The sequence below is a fragment of the Podarcis cretensis genome (assembly GCF_951804945.1).
Source record: "Podarcis cretensis genome assembly, chromosome: 2".
Classification (NCBI taxonomy): domain Eukaryota; kingdom Metazoa; phylum Chordata; class Lepidosauria; order Squamata; family Lacertidae; genus Podarcis; species Podarcis cretensis.
In genome coordinates, this window is record NC_137171.1 from 79,726,834 (window position 1) to 79,747,102 (window position 20,269).

Sequence of the window (20,269 nt, forward strand, 5' to 3'; positions counted from 1 at the left end):
TATAACAACATGATTTACAAGTAAGCAAGTTGAATAGGATATTATGTAAATACAAATATTTCACAAGAAATTATGCTTCTGAGGAGGGAAACTGCTGTCTGTAACTGAAGCCAGCTGTAAATTCATTTCCTTAAGGGATTAATGATGCCATCCCATAAGCATTCAGAAATCTGGATTCCATCAGGAGGGTCGGAGGGAGGGCGTTTAATGTTTGTCCTGTCCAAAATTAGGAAACACCAGAATGAACACATCATTCTATAACTGATCCCAGTTCAAATCTAAGAGGGAACTACTAGCTGACATTGAATTTTAACATCCCTTAAGAACTGTCTGATGGAAATCGTTGGTTATAGATTGGCATGCCTTGTAAATTAATGGAAACTTTCTCTGCAGGATTTTGTTTGTTTGTTTAGTTGTGAGGTATCCAGGTTTTTGACTGAAAAATTCTAATTAAAGTGTTTAATTATTGGCAGAGTAAGTGAAGGTGCCACCCACATACAAGTTTGCCCCAATCTCCTCTGAAGACCCCTTGCATTTGGATTGCAACTGCTTCATTTCAAACAATGATGGTGACAAGAAAATATGAGCACAGCACAGACTGCAGCGAGTCACCTGCCGAATCCCGCATTATTTTTCAATGCAATTTTTTTCAATGAAATAATAATAATAATAGGAACATTACTGGAGTGCAAAGCTATAGCTAAAACATCAGTACTCAAAACATCTGCCTGTTTACTCGAGCTCTTTGAAACGTTAGGCTGGATCAAAGGATAGCTCAAAGGGTATCATTACTGTTAAACACCAACAACAGTTTGGCAATAGGCTTTCCCCCCTCAGACTTAGAGAAAACAAAAACACTAAAAGCTAGGCCATACCCAGTATACCAGGGAGTACCTTAGTACAAAGGCTGCTCTGTCTTTGTGTATCAAACCCACAAATTCTGTGAAAGGGAAGCAATTACATGGCAAGAATAACAAAGATTCTGAACACAAAATTATTTATTTGATGCACTGACAATCCCAAGGGCTCAGAGCAACAGTGACCAGAATCCAAAGAACCAAAGGCAGTCTGGGTAGGTGGGGCTGGCCTAGGGTCACATTCCTCTTCTATACTTCACTGCTCTCCTGCCCAGACCTAAAGGTCAAAGCTCAAGCTAGGGAATCTGTGTTTTCTAGAGAAAGTGGTTTCTTTTCAGGAGACAAAATTATTCTGACTGCTTGGAGCCCCATCTTGTATACTTAAATACAGACCATTAGTGAAAATGACCAAAGTCTGCCATATTTTAGAGAGAGAGAGTTATCTGGATGTATAATTCCATCCACAATATGGTACCCATATATATCCACGTGAGGTGCACCCCTCCAAGTTTACATGTGTTAAATCACCTCAGATAAATTTATCTAAGCAAAATATAATTGGTAGGCAGTCTGTTTAAGTAAGCTATGGAGCACAGCAACAACTGCTACAGAAAACAGACAACCATTCTCTTGAAATAAAAAATGAAATAATGAAACAAACAGGGAAGGAAAATCCAGCAAAGGACACTGATTCTGAATGCTAGGGGAAATGCGCCACTTTACATTCAATATTTGCACCCACACCGCTGAAAAGTGTGATTCATTGCCACTGTTCCCTTTTCAAATGGCTTTACCAGATATCATATATCATTCTGAAGTCATTTATCAGCTCCCATTTTCTAAAGGGCATATTATGATCAAAACTACAGCATTCGTCTAAACCAATTCCCTTTACAATTATAAAAAACCTGAACTGCTACATTTAATGGGATGCAAGTATTTCTTAAATCTACAGAGGGAGAAAAGGTTATAGTACCGTGTGTGCTACAATTTGGTTACTCTTTTGCCTTCTCTCCAGTCTATAAACTAATATGTGGTGGCAAATCTGAATTCCCTGTAACATATATTCACGCTGAATGAATTTGCAAATAAATCCGACAAATGATGAAAAATAAGTAAGCCACAGATCTCCTAGCTGCTTTTATATGTACATAGGAGAAAGGAAAACTTCAGCCCTTCCCTCCTCATTTTTCCAATCTAAATCAGCAACAGATATTAGTATCCATATATTTTTCACTGTTGGCGAATGGCAGTCTGCAGGGGTGGGGTGGGTAGGTTAGAGCAGCTCCCTCCCTCCCTCCCTCCCAAACTGCCCTAGGAAGTAGATTAGGGAGACTGAGAGACAGGCCCACCCAGTGAGCTTCATGGCTGTCAAGACTGAACCCATAACCATCTTTCAGGTCAGGAGCTGAACCAGTGAGTCACATTCAAGGAATCCATGGAAACACATCAAAGTCAAGAAGACTTGCCCTGCCACAATTAAAAAAACAACACACTTTTTATTACCCTCTCCAGGAGGCTCCAGTGCCACCCTGGGTGGGGTGGGGGGCAATGTAGACTATGAGAAATACATCACTACCAGGAAGATGTTCTCAGTTTTTGAAGCCTACTGTTCAACGCAACCAAGAGTCAGCCTTTAATCCTTGTTGAGAATATTCCTTCTAGCAGTTCACCACATGGGGAAGCCACACACAGAAGCAAACATTTCCTGGTTCTACTCCCAATTGCTGAGGAGGAATATCAACAAAGGTCTGTCACTCTAACCAGTACATCAAATGTGCCCTTCTTTGGGATTTGGCAGATTGAATTTTGTTTGAAAATGAGCTGTCTTTACTTACACAGGGCTCACCCTAGCTTTCCGGGTGGCTTGTACAATTCACAGAGTGATAAAAATAGAAACAACAATCAAGATTTTAAAAATATATATACACCACACAGCAGGAATGTACAACAATGAGAAAATCAGCAGGATCATAATATCAAATAAAAAGGCACTGTATTTGGTGCATAACATTGCCTGTTCTACACCTTGGTCAGAGAACTAACACAGCAATGGCTCTCCATACCAAGCAATAATATTCTAGATGGTGAGGGAAGTGTCAGTTTTGCAATTTAGTTTCTTCTAAAGTCAAAGATGTTGTCAGTAGTGGGGGTTGGACAGCACAACAGAAGCTTCACTTTTCCCTCACACTTTACTTTAGAATTCGAATGTTAACGAATGTTAACGTTAATAGGATTCCGAGACAAAAGTCTCCTTGCATCTGCATCTCCTGCTAATTATTTGAGAGGTTCTTTTGCCCCAAATAAATTCCAACTTTTGAAAAAAACTGGCATATTCTTCATCTACAGAACGAGTAAGAAAGGAGGCTACAGAATAAGGAAAACCCACAGTAAGGCAATTATGTTGGAGAAAAGATACAGTAGGGATAATAATAATAACAACAACAAATGAAATTACCAAAAGAGCTAAATTAAAGGAAGTCATGTATCAGTCTATGGTGTTGGTGAAGGGCTGCTGATATATTATCAGGTTAATAGCTTGAGCATTGTGATCTGTGTTAAAGGCTGTTCAGTAAGCAATTTTACAAGTTCATGGAATCTTCCCACTATAGCTGTTCTAGCCAGCATGATACAACACTACAAGGACACATAAAGTTTAATGGCGGTGGATGGGAACGTACAAAATGGTGGCCCCATACAGGATGGAAATCGGACATAAGTTATTTATTTTTTGTTTCCAGCTTTACTTGCATCAGGGGACACTAGACAGCCAGCTGTTCGTAGTTATTAGCTGAATAGACAGACCACTTCCTCTGTTTACAGTATCATAATAAACCCAGACTGTGATCTTATACATGGGGCTGGAGGGACCCAAAGGCACTTTTTTAAAAAAAGAAACTATATATTATAGAGCTTCCAGGCTGTTTCTTTGTTTTCATGGTCCCACTGAATAATAAGAGTTATACTTACATTAAAGATTTGTATTTATTTATTCACAGAGACTGGACAAACTGACTCACTAGTAGCTCTCATCAGACTTTGGGAGACCATTATACACAATAATGCATGCTAATGTAGTGGTTCATAGATTATATACTGGAAATGTCTAGATAGCTACCCCATAGTATATAACTTTCCCCCAAAACATTATTGCTGACTGTGCCTCTCAATTCATAAAGGACTTAACATATACATAGGTGAAACTGGTTTCTTGCATGTGCTTCCACTGAAATCAATAGACTTCTCCTAAATATAATGTGGGGCATGCATTCATTTGGAATGCTCAACTCACCTGCCATGAAATAATAGATCTTTACTTAACTCCTGTTCTATGTTGCAAACACAGTCAATGGAGCATCACATAAGCAATACTTCATAAGCAGCTCATCTTGAATGTTCACAATAAGCATTAAATATCCCTGTCCCACAAAATATAACCCCTCTCCATCACCACTCCACCCAGATATTATCTGCAGGGTTCTGCCATCATTGCCAAGAGTTTAACATGGGGGGAAATGGCCGTATATAAACTTGTTTCAAGATGTCTAAAGGTAGGCTCTAAGGCCTGGTTTGCATACAATGACCAACATGTATATGGCACTTGAAATCATTTGTGTACAGTGGCTCAACATACAGATTTGGCAATGCTCATACAATCTTCCTTTCTGGATGTTTGAAGGGATGAAGACTGCTTGATCCATGTGGCAAATTGCTGCACATGAACTGGGCACAGTGTGGTAACAGCTGCCAAGGAGAGATTCCTCCATATGGAAGCCATAGTATGCAAGTTCACATTGTGATTCTGAAGGCATAGGAATTCAGAACTGCTCCGACTAACAACTCCAGTGAACACAGCAGCAAATGCACACACCCTGCTGAGGTTTGGGCTGCAACCAGTGTGGGGTTGCATTCTCTTGTGGAAATCCAATTTTAAGAGCCACACATCTATCTACTTCCTCAGGGGAGGACTAAATGAACTTTTAATTATATCAACAGCCTTGGTAACCTTTTGTTCTTAAGGCACTACAGGTGACGATCCATCTCACTAGGGCATGGAAGAACTTAGCCCCATTCACATACGAGTGAAACCTTATCCCAAACTTCTAAAGGTTGCAATACTTTTACACAACGTTGAATTATAACATTAAACCTTCCCCATGCATCTCATTCTGTGCAATCAATAGATTGTTGTGGCACACCAAGGGCAATGTGCAGTGCAAGATTGGCCTCAAAATGTTAGATGGTATGAATTTAGCAAATGAGTTTCATATGCATGCAGGCAACTCCAAATTTATGTGGGGGTTCAAGGCACCACATGCGTTTAAGTGAAAACACGTATATTTGAAAAAGTGTGCAAACACTCCATTCCGCCCACCCCACCCCTTTCTGTGATGTTTTTGTGGTATTTTTGAGTCACTTCAGGGCTGGGCACAATGCATGTATGCGCAGTCACACACATATTGAATGCACGTGAATGGGGAGTTGCCTTTCTATAACTTTCAGCCTCTGATTGAGGAAGTGAAAGCAGGTGTCAGTTTTAGAAATAATATTTATTTAATTTTACATACCGCTTCGCATTTCAACAGAAATCTCAAAGCAATTTACATTTCCTAACTAAAAGGAAACAACGCAAGAAATGCAATACAAATTCCAAAAACAAAACAAAACAACTTTAAAGACAACTCCAGATTTTAAGTAACATAATTGAAAACAGCAATAAATTAGGATTGCTAGAAGATGGGTAGGAAAGGGTTCGCCCAGAAATAGCAATGGAACATTTATTCACGTTTGAGAAGAATGGTGTGCTATACATATCTAAGAAATAGAGAGGCAGCCACCTTCTAAAGATGGGAAACAGGAAGATACCATGACTGAACGTCGTGATCATAATGTAAGGATGGCCAAAGCAAATCGTTCCGAAGAAATTAAAACATCACCTGCAGGTGATATTCTAGGAAGTTCAGAGCTTTCATAGAAGTGTCATTAGGATCACATAATCTAAGCCAAAATATATGGTGGTGGTCTCACAACTCCGGACATATCACAGTTAATAATTATCTAGACCTATTTCCATTGGGCTTTTGCCCGGGATATGGGACTAAGACTGACCACTGTGTCTGATTAGCTAAAATCTAACTCCAGTGTTGGAGCTTGTCTGTCTTTGAATACCAGTTGGTGGTAACCATAGAAGTGTTGTTGCCCTCAGTTCCTGCTTTGGGGCTTGCCATAGGCATCTAGTTGGTCACTGTGCGAACAGGATGCTTGACTAGATGACCACTGGCCTGATCCTGTAGGCTCTTCTGGTGTTCTTTTGACCTTTAAGGCCTCTCGGATGCTTTAAATACCATAGATTGTTTTATTATTCTGCCTGGTTGGGTGGAACCTTTCAGGCATTGTGTATTGCAGTGGTTCTGGGCCTGTCAGGTTGCGGGGGGGGGTATGGTTTGATGTCATAACCTTTGCACTATGATGTCCCACAGGGTTTGGGCTTGTCCCCCATTTTGTTTTTTAATATAGCGGTACCTAGGGTTGCAAACTTAATGTGTTCCGGAGGTCCGTTCCTAACTGAAACCGTTCTTAACCTGAGGCGTGCTTTCACTAATGGGGCCTCCCATTGCCACCGCGCCGCTGGCACATGATTTCCATTCTCATCCTGGGGCAAAGTTCGCAACCCGGAGCAACTACTTCCAGGTTAGTGGAGTTTGTAACCTGAAGTGTTTGTAACCCAAAGTGTTTGCAAACCGAGGTACCACTGTATCTACATGAACTGAGCTAGCTTATTTGGAGTGAGATACTAGCAAAATGGTGGCTGGAATTCAGTTCTATTGCTTCTCGCCATTTAATACAAAGGTAGCAGTTGATATCTTTGCACATTGCCTGGATTCCAGACTCACTCTAGATTTTCTTTTTATTCTTTCCAGACCATTATTTCTGTGTGTGTTTACGCGTATATAATAAAAATATGTATTTTTAACTTAACCGTATCTCTGGATTGTGGGATAACCAGACTCGTATGACCATCATGCTTAAGTCACACGTGACAGAGTTAATACAATAAAGTAAGCTGTCTGGCTTAGCTATGTCCACTTCCCCTCACCTTTGGAGGAGCTAGGTAATCAAGCTTTATTCTCCTCCAGTCTACATGTGAACTTCAGTGTGTGAGCTCTGAGCTGCTCCTTCCAGCCACATAGTTTTAACAAGCCTCTCTTGAGTTCCCATACCAATAAACCAGGAACTTTTACCACTTCTAGCTAAGCTAGCTACTGCCTGGGCAACTTTTTCTGCAACACATGAACCTGACCTTTGAAGAGTTTGTAAGTAAACCAGTTTTTAACATACCAAGCAAGTGGTCTTTTTCCTATGCTGAGGGATTAGAAAACTTTGGAAAGAATTTTTTTAAGGGGACATTTTGCAATTCACTTGGAGGAGCGTATTTTAAAGGTTCAACAACCTATATTTCCACGCTTTACTTTGCTGCATATTTTGTGATTTTAAATCTCTACTGTGGTTCTCTCACCAAAGAAGACTTGCCCTAAACAGGGATCTTGGTGCATATATATATATATATATATGCACACCAACATGGATCTCAAGAATGAGTACCTTAAAATAATAAGGAATTTCATTTTTACATTTAGAAATTATCATTTTGTCTCCTAAAGGAAAGTTGAACCTGAACTTTAAACCTGTTTAGAGGCAGAAAACTATGCATGCCATTGGGAGGGGGGGTAGCCAATGTCCATTACAACATATTGATTGATATATGGAATATCAGAGCTTTTTCTAGCAGATATAAATTAATAAATATGCTGCAAAGAACACAGCCAAAATTATGCAGAATAAATGTGTACACACACACACACACATTTTGTGTATGTATGCATACATCTGTTATATGAATATATATGTGTGTGTGTGTGTGTGTGTGTGTGTGTGTGTATGACTCGTTCACACACAGAGAGGGACATGCACAGAAAGAGAACAGGAAACTATAAACCCAACAACACAATGGAAAGCTCTGGTGCATATAATTTTTTCCAGTTATTTTCTGAGATGAGTAAAAGAATACATTGCAAATGTTTGTTCTTTCATCCTTTTAACAGTACTAACCATGGATCCTTTAATCTAAGCAAGAAAGAATTTAAATGAGTTTCTCAAATCTTGAAAAAAAATAAAAGACACAGGGAAGTTAAATATAACCTGCTACTTTTTAAGTGGCCTTTATTTTATTTTTTTAATAAAATAGCTGAAAACAGAAAACAAGATGCAGTACTCAAATCAATGGCCTGTTTTGTACAAAACACTAAACCATAGGTTAGTGTTACATGTGTGAGCCAGACTACGTCTGACCAAAACTTGGGATCATGTACACACACACACACACACACACACACACAAGGCGGGGGGGGGGGAGAGAGAGAGAGAGAGAGAGAGAGAGAGAGAGAGAGAAAGGGAGGATCCTACTACTGTGTTTACTTTCAATATCCACTAAACCTGGTTTGTTATTATGTACAAACCAGGGCTTGTGGTTTAAATCAAACTTGGATTAGTTGAACAAGCCAGCTTCATAAGCCATGGTTTGGAAATAGCTTGGCTGGAAACTTACAAGTTTGTTTTAAATGACAGTTGTCGCTGTAATGACAAGCTATGATTTGTGGAAGCTGAATGTAAACACAGAAAAAGTCCTTCTGCTGGTTGCTCAGTGGAGGCAGGCTGTGAACAATAATGAGGGGAGTTTAGACCGCACACAGTTGAGGAAACTATGAGCCACAGAACTGCCATATTTGCGTAATGACACAGTTCATTGTGGTATCAACAGATGCATTAAAAAGAGGTAAAAAATACACTGTTCAATTTATCACATTTATAGTGTGCCTTTCCACAGAAGCATTCCAAGTAGCTCAGCAATTTAATTTTTTTTAAAAAAAACCCTCAAAACTTCAAAAACCCCAAACATCAAGAAAAATATATTAAAAACAGTCAGAAAACAATAAAAATAAACAAATGTAAATTAACAGTCCTGATCTCCAAACAACACACAAGAGATTCTGGCAACTTCACCAACAGGCTTCTAATCTTAGTGTTTCTTACGTCTGGAAGTGACACACTCCTGATGAACTACTTTGCAAACTGAGGGAGGGCTGCTTGTATGAACCTGCTGAGACATTATTTGAGGCCTAGCTTCAGGCACCTTCAAAGGCTAAGTGGGTGGCTACTGGAGATGGGGCCTCTTCTGTTGCGAGGCCCAGACTCCCAACCCCATTTTCTCAAGGAGGTTTCAGTGCTTATTTATTTATTTGGAAACATTATGATTAGTACCACTGGCAATTTAGAACATACATTGCACTTGCAAAGGATTTTGCAAAGAGACTATATTTTGCAACATCTCCATAAAGCAATCTTTATAGCATATACCAATTTTTGCCAGCCTGGTGCCTTCCACATGTTTTGGACTAAAAGGAAATGTAGAAGTTGAACAAGGAGGGCACCAGGAAATGGCAGACTTTGGGCATCAAAATTTCAGTGGCGCCCTGAGATGCCAAAATTTGGTGGCCACCCCGTCATTAGACATTGTTGCAGTGCCTCCTGCTGCACCCTCTCAACTCGGTGCCCAGTGTGGGCAAATGGGCCGCACTCCCTTAAATGTGCTTCTGCACCAGGTTGCATATGCTGCAAGAAACCTGTTGGTGCCTCACGTCTATCATCTGACCAGTAGAACCGATGTCTTTGCAAAATAAACACAGTGGTACCTCTGGTTGCGGACGGGATCCTTTCCAGAGGTCCGGTCAGATCCCAAGGTTTCCACAACCTGTGGACCGCTTCTGCGCATGCGTCGAAACCCGGTAAAATACTTCCGGGTTTGCCGCGCACACATCCCAAAGTTTACGTAACCAGAGGCTTATGTAAACGGAGGCATGACTGTAAATAGAAACAAAAACAAGTAAGAGTCTACACAGAAGGACCTATCAGCCTCCATTTTAAAAACTGAAGGCATTGTCCCTCCAACCTAGAAGGCTGATAGGCAATGCTACTTCTTTGCTCCTCTGGTCTTATCGTACCATTAAAAAAAGTACCTATGCTTCGAAGATGCCGGGGCTTTACAAGGCCTGGCTATTGTTTGTTACACAGAGACAAGGGAATGCCTCCCCACCAAGGCCTTTCAACTACCAGACTCTGCCCTCAGCGAAATAAAGGAAACAATCAGCGGACTGTTCTCCACTGCCTCCAGATGGTGCCCCACATCCAGCCCCGCTCTCGGTTGCCCTCTTCTTCTTCTTCTTCTTCTTTCTTTTGTTTTACACACACTGTGCGGTTTCATCATTCATCCTGACTGTTTGATTTAAGTCTCCATTCCCTGGATCAAGAAAGGCCTGGCAAGGGAGGAAGAATGAAAGAAAGTGACACATTGACAGCTTCTTTTTCACAGTAATGAACCAAACTGCACTCTCTTCTCCCCGCCGGCCTTTTACTATCGTCTTTTCTTCCTCTATAAAGGAACCCCGAGGGGACAGAGGGACAGGTTGGGGGATCAGCTCAGAAGTCTCTTCCACATATAATGTTCTGTGCCTCCACATGTGGGCTTCTCCAATGGAGCCCCTGCTGAGCCCGAGGATTATTTTTAGCTTATCTAACTCTTGCTTGTTTCCTGTATACAATAAAAGGATATCTGTTGACAAATGGCATTAAAGTTTCATCAGGGTACCTCGCAGTCAGAAAGCGTGCAGGCTGTACACCAATGACTTTGGCTCTCATCAAAAACGAAGTTTCTTTACATTGGCAAACAGGACATTCAGATCTGTTAAATGATCTAAAAGGTTAACTGCTATATCTCCAGTATCAGTAAGACTTTAATCCATTTTTTAAAAATCAGATTTACATGCAAGGGATAGGAAGACAGGAGGCGATCTTTGTAGAATCGGATGCTTTGTGTGTTCTTTGCTTTACAAAAGCAAAACACAGATTTTTTTCAGTCCAATATCAGGTGCTATTGCATCTATAACCAATCTCAGGGTACCCTAGTAAAGGGGTCTGAGTTGAAGTTTCTGTCCTGAAGCCAAGCGGGTGTAGAAGTGCCATAGAACTTCTGGAATCAGCCTGGGGAAAACCAGCTTATTCTTGAGGTGGTCCATAACCCAGGCATGACCCTGTCCAAACTTCAGCCTTCCCACAGAAGGCTGATATAGGATACACACCCAATGCCTAAGCCAAAGCCTACCTAAATCTGTAATCAATAAAGTTGTGGCCGAGTCTTAACTCCAGAAAGTTGTGTCAAGTTTATTCCACCCATTATCACTTCATGACTCTGCCTATGGGGCACGCTGCAAGTGGGTCTACCACCTCTTAGAGTCTTTGGCAAAATCAATATTCTGAATTAAGTTGTTTTAAGGAAACTGTTCCAATTTGTGGGGGGGGGATGTGTCTTTGCTCACTGGGTCTGCTCCAATTTCACTTCAGAATCAATTATATACTTTTTGTCATGATTTGTCTACAATACGGTTTCTCAAGCCTGATCGTGATAAGCTTCCAAGTTAAAAAAAGAAAATGCCCAAGGTTTCTAAGATAAGAAAATGTGAGAGTTCTCAGCTAGAGAGCAACAGAAAGAGACTGAATAAGCAGAATTTTGTTTGGTACATATTGGAAGGGGGAAGTGTGTAAGACAATATTGGGCCTGGTCACAGAAAAGTTCTCTGTTTTCCTAGCAACTGCCCATTTAATTTAACAGCTGTTTGTGTTTTGATATTTGTCAGCACAGGCACCAGGTTTCAGAGGGCTGTGATCAAAGACAGCTTGCTAGACCTCCCACCCAGAAGCAAGGGGCTCCTCCTCCCAGCAGAGCCAAGTTTACCTAATTGCAGGTGGTGGGAGAGCCCCCCCCCCATTTTATCCTTATAGCAACTATGAGATTGGTTAGGCCAGGCATAGGCAAACTCGGTCCTCCAGATGTTTTGAGACTACAATTCCCATCATCCCTGACCACTGGTCCCGTTAGCTAGGGATGATGGGAGTTGTAGTCCCAAAACATCTGGAGGGCCGAGTTTGCCTATGCCTGGATTAGGCTGAGGGACAGACTGACTGACTCAAAGTCACCCATCAAGCTTCATGGTTGAGTTGGGATTTCAACTCTTGCCTCTCAGGTCCTAGTTCCAACCACCACTCCACATGGGCTCTCCAGTGCATGACCTCTGCTGTGTGCTGCTACCAGATCCGACCAAACATTAACTAACACACATGCACACAAGCTACTAAAATAAGAATGGAGAAAATAGCAAATGTGGTTTCTTCTGCTTCCAGTACCATTTCCCAATGCATGACCTCTATCTGTGCACATTCATAATAGCTTTTCTGATAGGTATCATCCCATAAGGATTCACTGCAATGATTTGTTCACATGCGGTTTGTCCACTCATGAACACTTCGCCAATGATTAATACTACTCTACATCCTGGGAGATTTGAATCCCTGCGCAATCCATCTTCTTGCAAAATGTAGTGTTTTATTTATATGAAATTCTACACCATGTCCCTTTTTGAAGATGCTGCCTTGCTATTTCTGGATGTATTTTTTTTATATTCTTTTTATGTTAAAAGAAATGAGAGGGGGGAAAACCAAAGCGTTCAAAGGAAGGAACAAACAGCATCGTCACAGGAATATCATAAAGTACTCCAGCTCCACAGAAGGGCAGAAATGAAGCCAGAATCAGGATGCAAGCAGCCAGCTAAGAGTTTCTTGAGTAGAAAAGAGAAGAAATTGAATTAACTCACACAATAATAAAAGTAGCAGCCTGTATAGACCCGCCTGATTCACAAATTTGTTAATGTTGCACCCTGCTTAAATTGAAAACAGGAATTGAGGGGCTGGGAGAGGATAGAGGGGATGTATAGTTCCTGCTACCAGAATACAGTGGTACCTCGGGTTACATACACTTCAGGTTACAGACTCCGCTAACCTCAGGTTAAGAACTTTGCTTCAGGATGAGAACAGAAATCGTGCTCCGGCGGCGCGGTGGCAGCGGGAGGCCCCATTAGCTAAAGTGGTACTTCAGGTTAAGAACAGTTTCAGGTTAAGAACGGACCTCCGGAACGAATTAAGTACTTAACCTGAGGTACCACTGTAGAGATAAACGTGCAAACCGGGCTATCACGCTTATATAAAAGCAGGTGAAAAACCCAGAATCTGGACTTTGCTATTGAGTATTTTGAGGAAGAGAATGAACTTTGGCACCATCCCTTTCCCAGCAACTCACTTTTCTTTTATGAAAAGTCACCTTACAATTTTTAGAGAATTGTTGTCTGGGCAGCCTAGGGCCTCCATACACACTGCCCAGCCTTGCACCCCGGGAAGGCCACTTTGGTGCTAACGCAGCAGTTTGGCTTCACCCCCAGAAGAGCACTGCATTGTCTCTTGAGCCAGACAGATGCCAACATTTGCATGTGCAGCCTGGCTTGTGTGTATGCAAATGTTTGTGAGAAAGACCAACCTCTTTAGATCTTGTTTGGGGCTTCTTGGGTAGAAGTTGCCAAAGACATCCTCTTTGCTCCAGTGCGGAAGTTGGTCCTGTTCCTTTTCAAAATCCCAATATTACTTCCATTACTTATATAGTGCTATCAGCATGCATAGGGTCTTGAGTTCAACTTCCTCCACCTAATTCTGCAGCAAGTTTCATTGCCAAGTACTGTAAGTAATTCTAGCCACTGTGTTCTCTTATTTACAATCCAAAATAGCATAAGCTGATGCCTTTGCTTTACATGAAGTTGGATTGTTTACATCAGCTTTCCAAAACATCTGGCTGGCACCAGGTGGCCAAAGGCTGGTTTTCATCTTCAACGGCTTCTTTCAAGTCTGACATTAAACACAATGCTAGACCTACTGGGTTGCTGTGAAGAATTTTCAATTATTCTTAACTCAAGCAACCAGTAGCTAAACTCAAATCTCCCAGACCTTAAAAGTTGGCTAACCTCACAACATGCTTTACTAAATACCTCCAGTGTGTTTTATGAACAACTGCCAAGTATACTGGGTTGGGGGTCGTGTCAAGTGTAGAGAGCAAAAAACAGAGCAGATACGCACTGTGTGCCAATTTCTCTGTGTTATGACTAATGTGACATCATGAGTCGCCACTAAATCACTGCACTGTGAAAACAAACACTCCATCACAACAGAGCACTCAACCTTCATCTTGTTCTATGGCAAATAAATAAATTCTCTGGAGGTTTTCCAAAGCCACCTGCTACCTAGTACTTAGCACCTCTATCTTCCATGTCAATGATAGGGGCTGTCAGCTAGTACCTGGAAAGTGGGAACTTTCCATAGCTTGTCACAGACACATAGAAGCGTTCAGTAGATTCTAAAGAGGCTGCTTTCAGTAAACCAATTTTATTTCGTGCAGGAACGTGCATTTTCAAAGGACCATTCAGTCACAAGACCATATGGATCACTTTTATGCATTTGGCCCAATGTCCAGCATTCTGTACCCAGCATCCGGTACACCCAGGAAACTCACGAGCAATTTCATCAGTAGCATGCAAATCTACTGCGTGTGTTCCCGGTCTTTTGAGCATTAACTTATCAGAGACTTCTCAAAGTTTAATCAGGGCTAAAAGCCATTATTGGATCATTTTCAGCTGCACAAATAGGGACATGTAGATTAGATATTACAGGGAATGTCCAAACTTTCAGTGACTATAGCTATTGAGATGCGAGTGCTAAAATTCATTGGTTATTAAACAAGAAGGCAGTAGTTGCCCAAAAGGAGGGATGCAATTTTTCAGTACTTTTGCAGAGCTGCTATTATACAATGCAATGTGGCAATTGCAATTGCTCCACTCATTTGTAATCTTCATCGACTTCCCATGTGTTTGTAGTTTGGTGCTATTCAAGTGCATTCAACATGATACAGTTGGTATCATGAAAATGCTTAAAGTCTGGAAAGGCTTTTATTGTTTTACTTAGATTCTTATATCACAAACCAGGAGTTGCACTCTTGCTAAACCTCAAACGTTCAGAACCGCATACGATGAACCTGGCAACTGGAACATTCCTGGTAGAAGTAAAGTATGTGTTTGTTTTATGCTAAGAACATGGAAATTTAGGTTTCTGATGCTGTATCACTGTTAGTTCCAGTTCACACATGTAAGATGGGAAACATCAGCTGCATAAATAAGATCGCTTCCTGAAGAAAAATACAACAAGCCATAGACACAGCAGAGAAACATAACTGGACCTCGTTACTTATAATCTTCAGGCAATTGTATTCCAGCTAAGTTCTACTCAGAGAAGACCCACTGAAATTGATGAACCAAAGTTAGTAACCTCCATTAATTTAAATGGGACTATTCCAACTAACATCGTATACAACCCAATGCACTGGTAGTACATGATTAATCGCAAAATAGAACTTAGCATAAAATACTAAACAAAACAAAGTACAACGGTTATAAAAGCAAATAAACTGAAAATGGCTTTCAGAAAGCAAAAGAAAAAGAAAGAAATATACATGGTGTGCATTCTAATTCTTGATATATGCATACTATATTCTTTTCTCTTTTTTTTAAGGCAGAACCTTGTAAGGTTCTTTGTTATGGTGAAGAATGTACCACACACACTGTGACAAAATTCCCTTGATCCTTTGGCCTGCAAGGTTTTTTTTGTCCCCGTTTTCCATTCCATTCGTGCTCCACAGCCTTAGTATTTAGCACAGAGAAGTTGTGCATCACAATGCAGGTTGCTAAGTGACAGTTACAATATGTGCAATGACCAGCTCCCACACAGGCTTATGGAATCTCTCAGCCTGTGCAAATGTAGAACTGATTGAATGAACAGTGGGTGACACTATATTGTGCTTCCATGGAATTGCTCCAACCCAAGTAAGTCAATGCCCCCCAGCCTTTTTTTTTTTTTTTACGAAGAACAAATGAGAAAATGGGAGATTTAATTAGAAGTCTAGCAATCTTACCTAAAAATAACATGCTGTGTAACAAAATGCAACTTCCATAAAATTTTCAAAACTGAAAAGGCTTGATTTTGCTTTGTCCAGTTGTCATGTTAAACAGATAAGGACAACAATAGATAAGGCTGGCATACTGAAAATGTGATTAAAGGTAAAGGTTAAGGTACCCCTGCCCGTACGGGCCAGTCTTGACAGACTCTGGGGTTGTGCGCCCATCTCACTTAAGAGGCCAGGGGCCAGCGCTGTCCGGAGACACTTCCGGGTCACGTGGCCAGCGTGACATCGCTGCTCTGGCCAGAGCCAGAGCCAGAGCCAGAGCCAGAGCCGCACACGGAAACGCCGTTTACTTTCCCGCTGGTAAGCGGTCCCTATTTATCTACTTGCACCCGGAGGTGCTTTCGAACTGCTAGGTTGGCAGGCGCTGGGACCGAGCAGCGGGAGCGCACCCCGCCGCAGGGATTCGAACCGCCGACCTTTCGATCGGCAAGCCCTAGGCGCTGAGGCTTTAACCCACAGCGCCACCTGCGTCCCATGTGATTAGCTCACACATAATACACGCTTATCCCTTATTCTAGATAACTTAGTATAATGGATACTCTTTAGAGCTCAACATTATAACTGAAGTCAACAGACCAGAAAATGCACTCACGTATCATGAAATCACTTTTTCTTTTTTGATGTTCAGCATGCAAATTAATTATAAACTACACTCAGACCATGGGAACAATGGAGGGGATGAGGGTGGCAAGAAAAAAAAGAAGGGAGGTGCAATCAGCTAGAAAAGGCTGGAGGTTTGTTGCAAACAGCTGAAATGTCAAACTAAAAATGAGAATTCCTTCCAGTAGCACCTTAAAGACCAACTAAGTTAGTTCTGGTATGAGCTTTCGTGTGCATGCACACTTCTTCAGATACACTGAAACAGAAGTCACCAGACCCTTCTATAGTGTGCATGCACACGAAAGCTCATACCGGAACTAACTTAGTTGGTCTTTAAGGTGCTACTGGAAGGAATTTTTTTATTTTGTTTTGACTATGGCAGACCAACACGGCTACCTATCTGTAACTAAAAAAGAGAAGTCTGTGCTTAGTTCAACACCCATTCAGTGTGTTTTCCCATTAACCTTGAAAGTGATCGTATTTATGGTAGCAGCGTCAGCTGTTCTTAAGTATTCATATTTTCATTTCCCAGTTCCACATTTCTCTTTTAGCTTTAAATACAGCAATCAAAACGTCCATGCCCACAGCACCATTGTCAAATTATCAGTAAATTATATAAACCAATAGCTAACTCATTTTCCAAGTATAGATCCTTATGCAGCCAATATGGCACCCAGCCCTATTCAACAACAGGCCCAACCTTGGCCCTCCAGATGTTTTGTGACTCCCATCATCCCTGACCACTGGTCCTGTTAGCTAGGGATGATGGGAACTGTAGCCCCAAAGCATCTGGAGGGCCGAGTTTGGGGTGCCTGACCAAGAGGGAGATTATTAGTGGAGGTGGTGACAGCTGCCATGGCACTAACAGCCAAGGGGGTGGGGGCAGGTAGCAGCTAGTCGCAGAGCTGGTGGCAGCAGCAGGGAGTCAGGGCAGGTCTATGGGTGGCAAATAGGCTGGGCATAATCCACCACTCTTTGTAATCTGCTGTCTAAGGCATGTGTCTCAGTGTTCCTCATTAAATGTCCAGCTCTGCAGAGTATCCTGGGAAAGGGTATGGAGTACACCTGGACAGGAGTACTCCACACTTCAACATCTTGTTTTAGGTCCCACTTGAGTAAGATGAGAATAGTATGGAATTGTTCTGAGAGAAAACAAAATTTGACACCTCCTTTAATATATTCACTGAAAAGAAATTTAAGGAATGAAATTTGTGGAGAAGGCAGAACTTGCTGAAGGACATGCAGTGGTGGAGCTCCTCAAAATTTTGACCGATTCTGGCCCACAACAAAGACCTGCGTATGCCGATTTGGCTATAAACAATGGCCCTGGGTACGTTGTGCTGACAGAAGTAGGCAAATGTAAAGATTCCTATCTTACTGACTTTTTTAGACTAAAATATAAAAACGCCTCCCAGAGGTCTCCATCTGCTGTAGCTGCTGAGAGCCAGCGTGGTGTAGTGATTAAGAGCAGTGGACTCGTAATCTGGCGAACCGGCTTCGCTTCCCCGCTCCTCCACATGCAGCTGCTGGGTGACCTTGGGCTAGTCACACTTCTCTGAAGTCTCTCAGTCTCACTCACCTCACAGAGTGTTTGTTGTGGGAGAGGAAGGGAAAGGAGATTGTTAGCCACTTTGAGACTCATTAAGGGGAGTGAAAGGCGGGAGTATCAAGTCCAAACCCTTCTTCTTCTAGGTGCTTCAAAAATGGCAGCTAGCCACCAGAGGAACTCAGGCAGACTATTCTCTTAATACAATGGAAGGAATGGCACAACAACTGAGAGCCCTTAAGGATCAGAGAGAAAACTTGCAGATCTTGGTTCTTGGATCAAGGAGGTGGAGGTCATGACATCAGAGGCGATGTAAAGGAACTTGCTGTGTTTTAAGCTAGTAATGTCTACATGCTTCCAAGCTAGCAAGATCTACTTTGCTTTCCCCCCTAGAACTCACAGGTTCACCAACAGAAGCTAAATACAACTTAGTGTGCTCGCTGTCCTTCTGTGCCAGAAGTGAGCTCACTGTCCTTTCTCACAAAAATCCATTCCTCTCCCCCAATAAAGCTTTTTTAATTGCAGGAACCTAAATTGGGTGGGGGGAGTTGCTGCTGTTGCTGAACAATTAAGTCAGAAATCCTTGACAAGACTGCACAAATCACCCATATATCCACCAGTAGATTCCCATCTATTCTGCCCACCTCTGGCTTTAAATTAATTAAACTGGAATATTTGTTGAGGACTCCCCCAAACCCTTCTTAATCCTACTGCTATTTGTGACCACTTCCAACATGAAACTTTAAACAGGTAAAGTACTCGAGAGATTTGTCTCCGTGGATGGCAAGGCAATATTTACTTTCATGCTATAACCAACTTTCATGCATATGCTGTGAAAGACAAACTCCAAGAACAGCAAGATTTAAAGAAGGTGGGGGGAAACTAGGGTAGAATTGTACCACTCTACTCTCCTGCAACATATTCACAGTTTAGCATCATGGAAGGGTAAATTCTCAAATAAATTAACTTCAAAAAAGAAACGATAACAAAAATGTTGGTTCTAGAGTTCCCATCTGATGGACAAGGGAACACATGTGATCTGTTCTTCAGACTCTGTCCTCCAGCCTGCCTCAGTGCCATGTGGACTGAGCAAATGGGTGTCATTTACCCCTCTCAGAGCTACAATCCCCAGCACCCTTGACAAACTACAGTTCCCACGTTTCTTCAGGGGAAGCCATGCACTTTAAATGCACCCAGTTTAGGTAGCAGTGGTGGTGTTGCTCCTGTGCTGCAAAACCACAATGGAAACATTTTGCTATAATTAATGCTGTCCATGGACATTCATGAAAGTGCTCTAGTTTCACCTGGTTTCTCAGCACCACAAATAAACAAGGTTATCAGCCCCTGGGCCCACTTCAGAGAAACATGATCCTGACCCCTGAAACACGGAGTGCTTCCTTTTATATAGTTCTCACTGTGTCCTATCCAGCTCAGGTTAATGCAGCCTCCAGCCAATACAAGGGTAATTCACTCCCAGGCTGAAGTTGCAGCAGACAATCTAATAATCAAAGGATTAGCTGCAAACAGTGACTGATGGCCTTCTAAGAAACAGCAAAAGCTAAAACAAACAGTATGTTTTCAACTATAGGCTGGAAGCACAGGTTTGGGCTCTGAAGGGCTTTGAGGTGACTCTGCGTCAATCGCATCTGCTTTCTGCAAGTCTTTAAAACGGCCAAAAGAACAGCTGAAAACATAAACTTTGAAACTCCATCAGTGGTAAAATTTGCAAGCTGTTAATACAAAACAAGCTTAACACCTCTCTTCGCTTTGGGCAGCACAACAAAGCAGCACACAGGATAGGAAGCATGGCCTGCTCGTGTGTATCCTGTTTCCTTTCCCCTCTTCTGCCATTAAATTCTGAAGCTTCTAAAGGGGCTTCCAAAAATAAAAAAAGAAGGGAGGGGGAAGAGTTGTCTCATCAAATAATAAAGTGTGAATAGAGATCTGAGCCACACCTGCCCTAGCTAGATACAGAGGTAAGCACATACAGTATTCTGGTTCCTACAGTTTCTTCCACAATTCTACAGTTTTTTAAATTACACATAAACTTCCTCTTTCACTTCCTCTCTCTTTTGAAGTCAAGATTCCAGGTTTCTATGGGCACTGCTACACTGTGCATTGGAAGCCATATTCTGAATTTCCCAAATCCCACGCTTTCACATTTTCCTCCAACCAGGCCTGAGATAAGCTGATCATTTATTACAAGGAACATGCCTTTATTCACATGCTGCACACATAAAACACTCCAGCCACAGATTGTCA

The 20,269-nt window shown here is 41.7% G+C and overlaps 2 protein-coding genes across 14 annotated transcripts in view; one reads left to right on the forward strand and one right to left on the reverse strand.

The window, feature by feature from the left end:
• The window catches only part of LOC307209716 (uncharacterized protein), a 75,922-nt gene extending 73,474 nt beyond the window's left edge, over window positions 1-2,448 (forward strand). For all 6 annotated transcript variants that reach the window (XM_079965113.1, XM_079965114.1, XM_079965115.1 and 3 more), the window contains one exon: window positions 474-2,448. The gene's annotated coding sequence lies outside the window, so the exon portion shown is untranslated. The remainder of the gene's footprint in view (window positions 1-473) is intronic.
• Window positions 1-20,269, reverse strand: part of EFCC1 (EF-hand and coiled-coil domain containing 1) — a 62,902-nt gene that overhangs the window by 35,181 nt on the left and 7,452 nt on the right. The window lies entirely within an intron of this gene.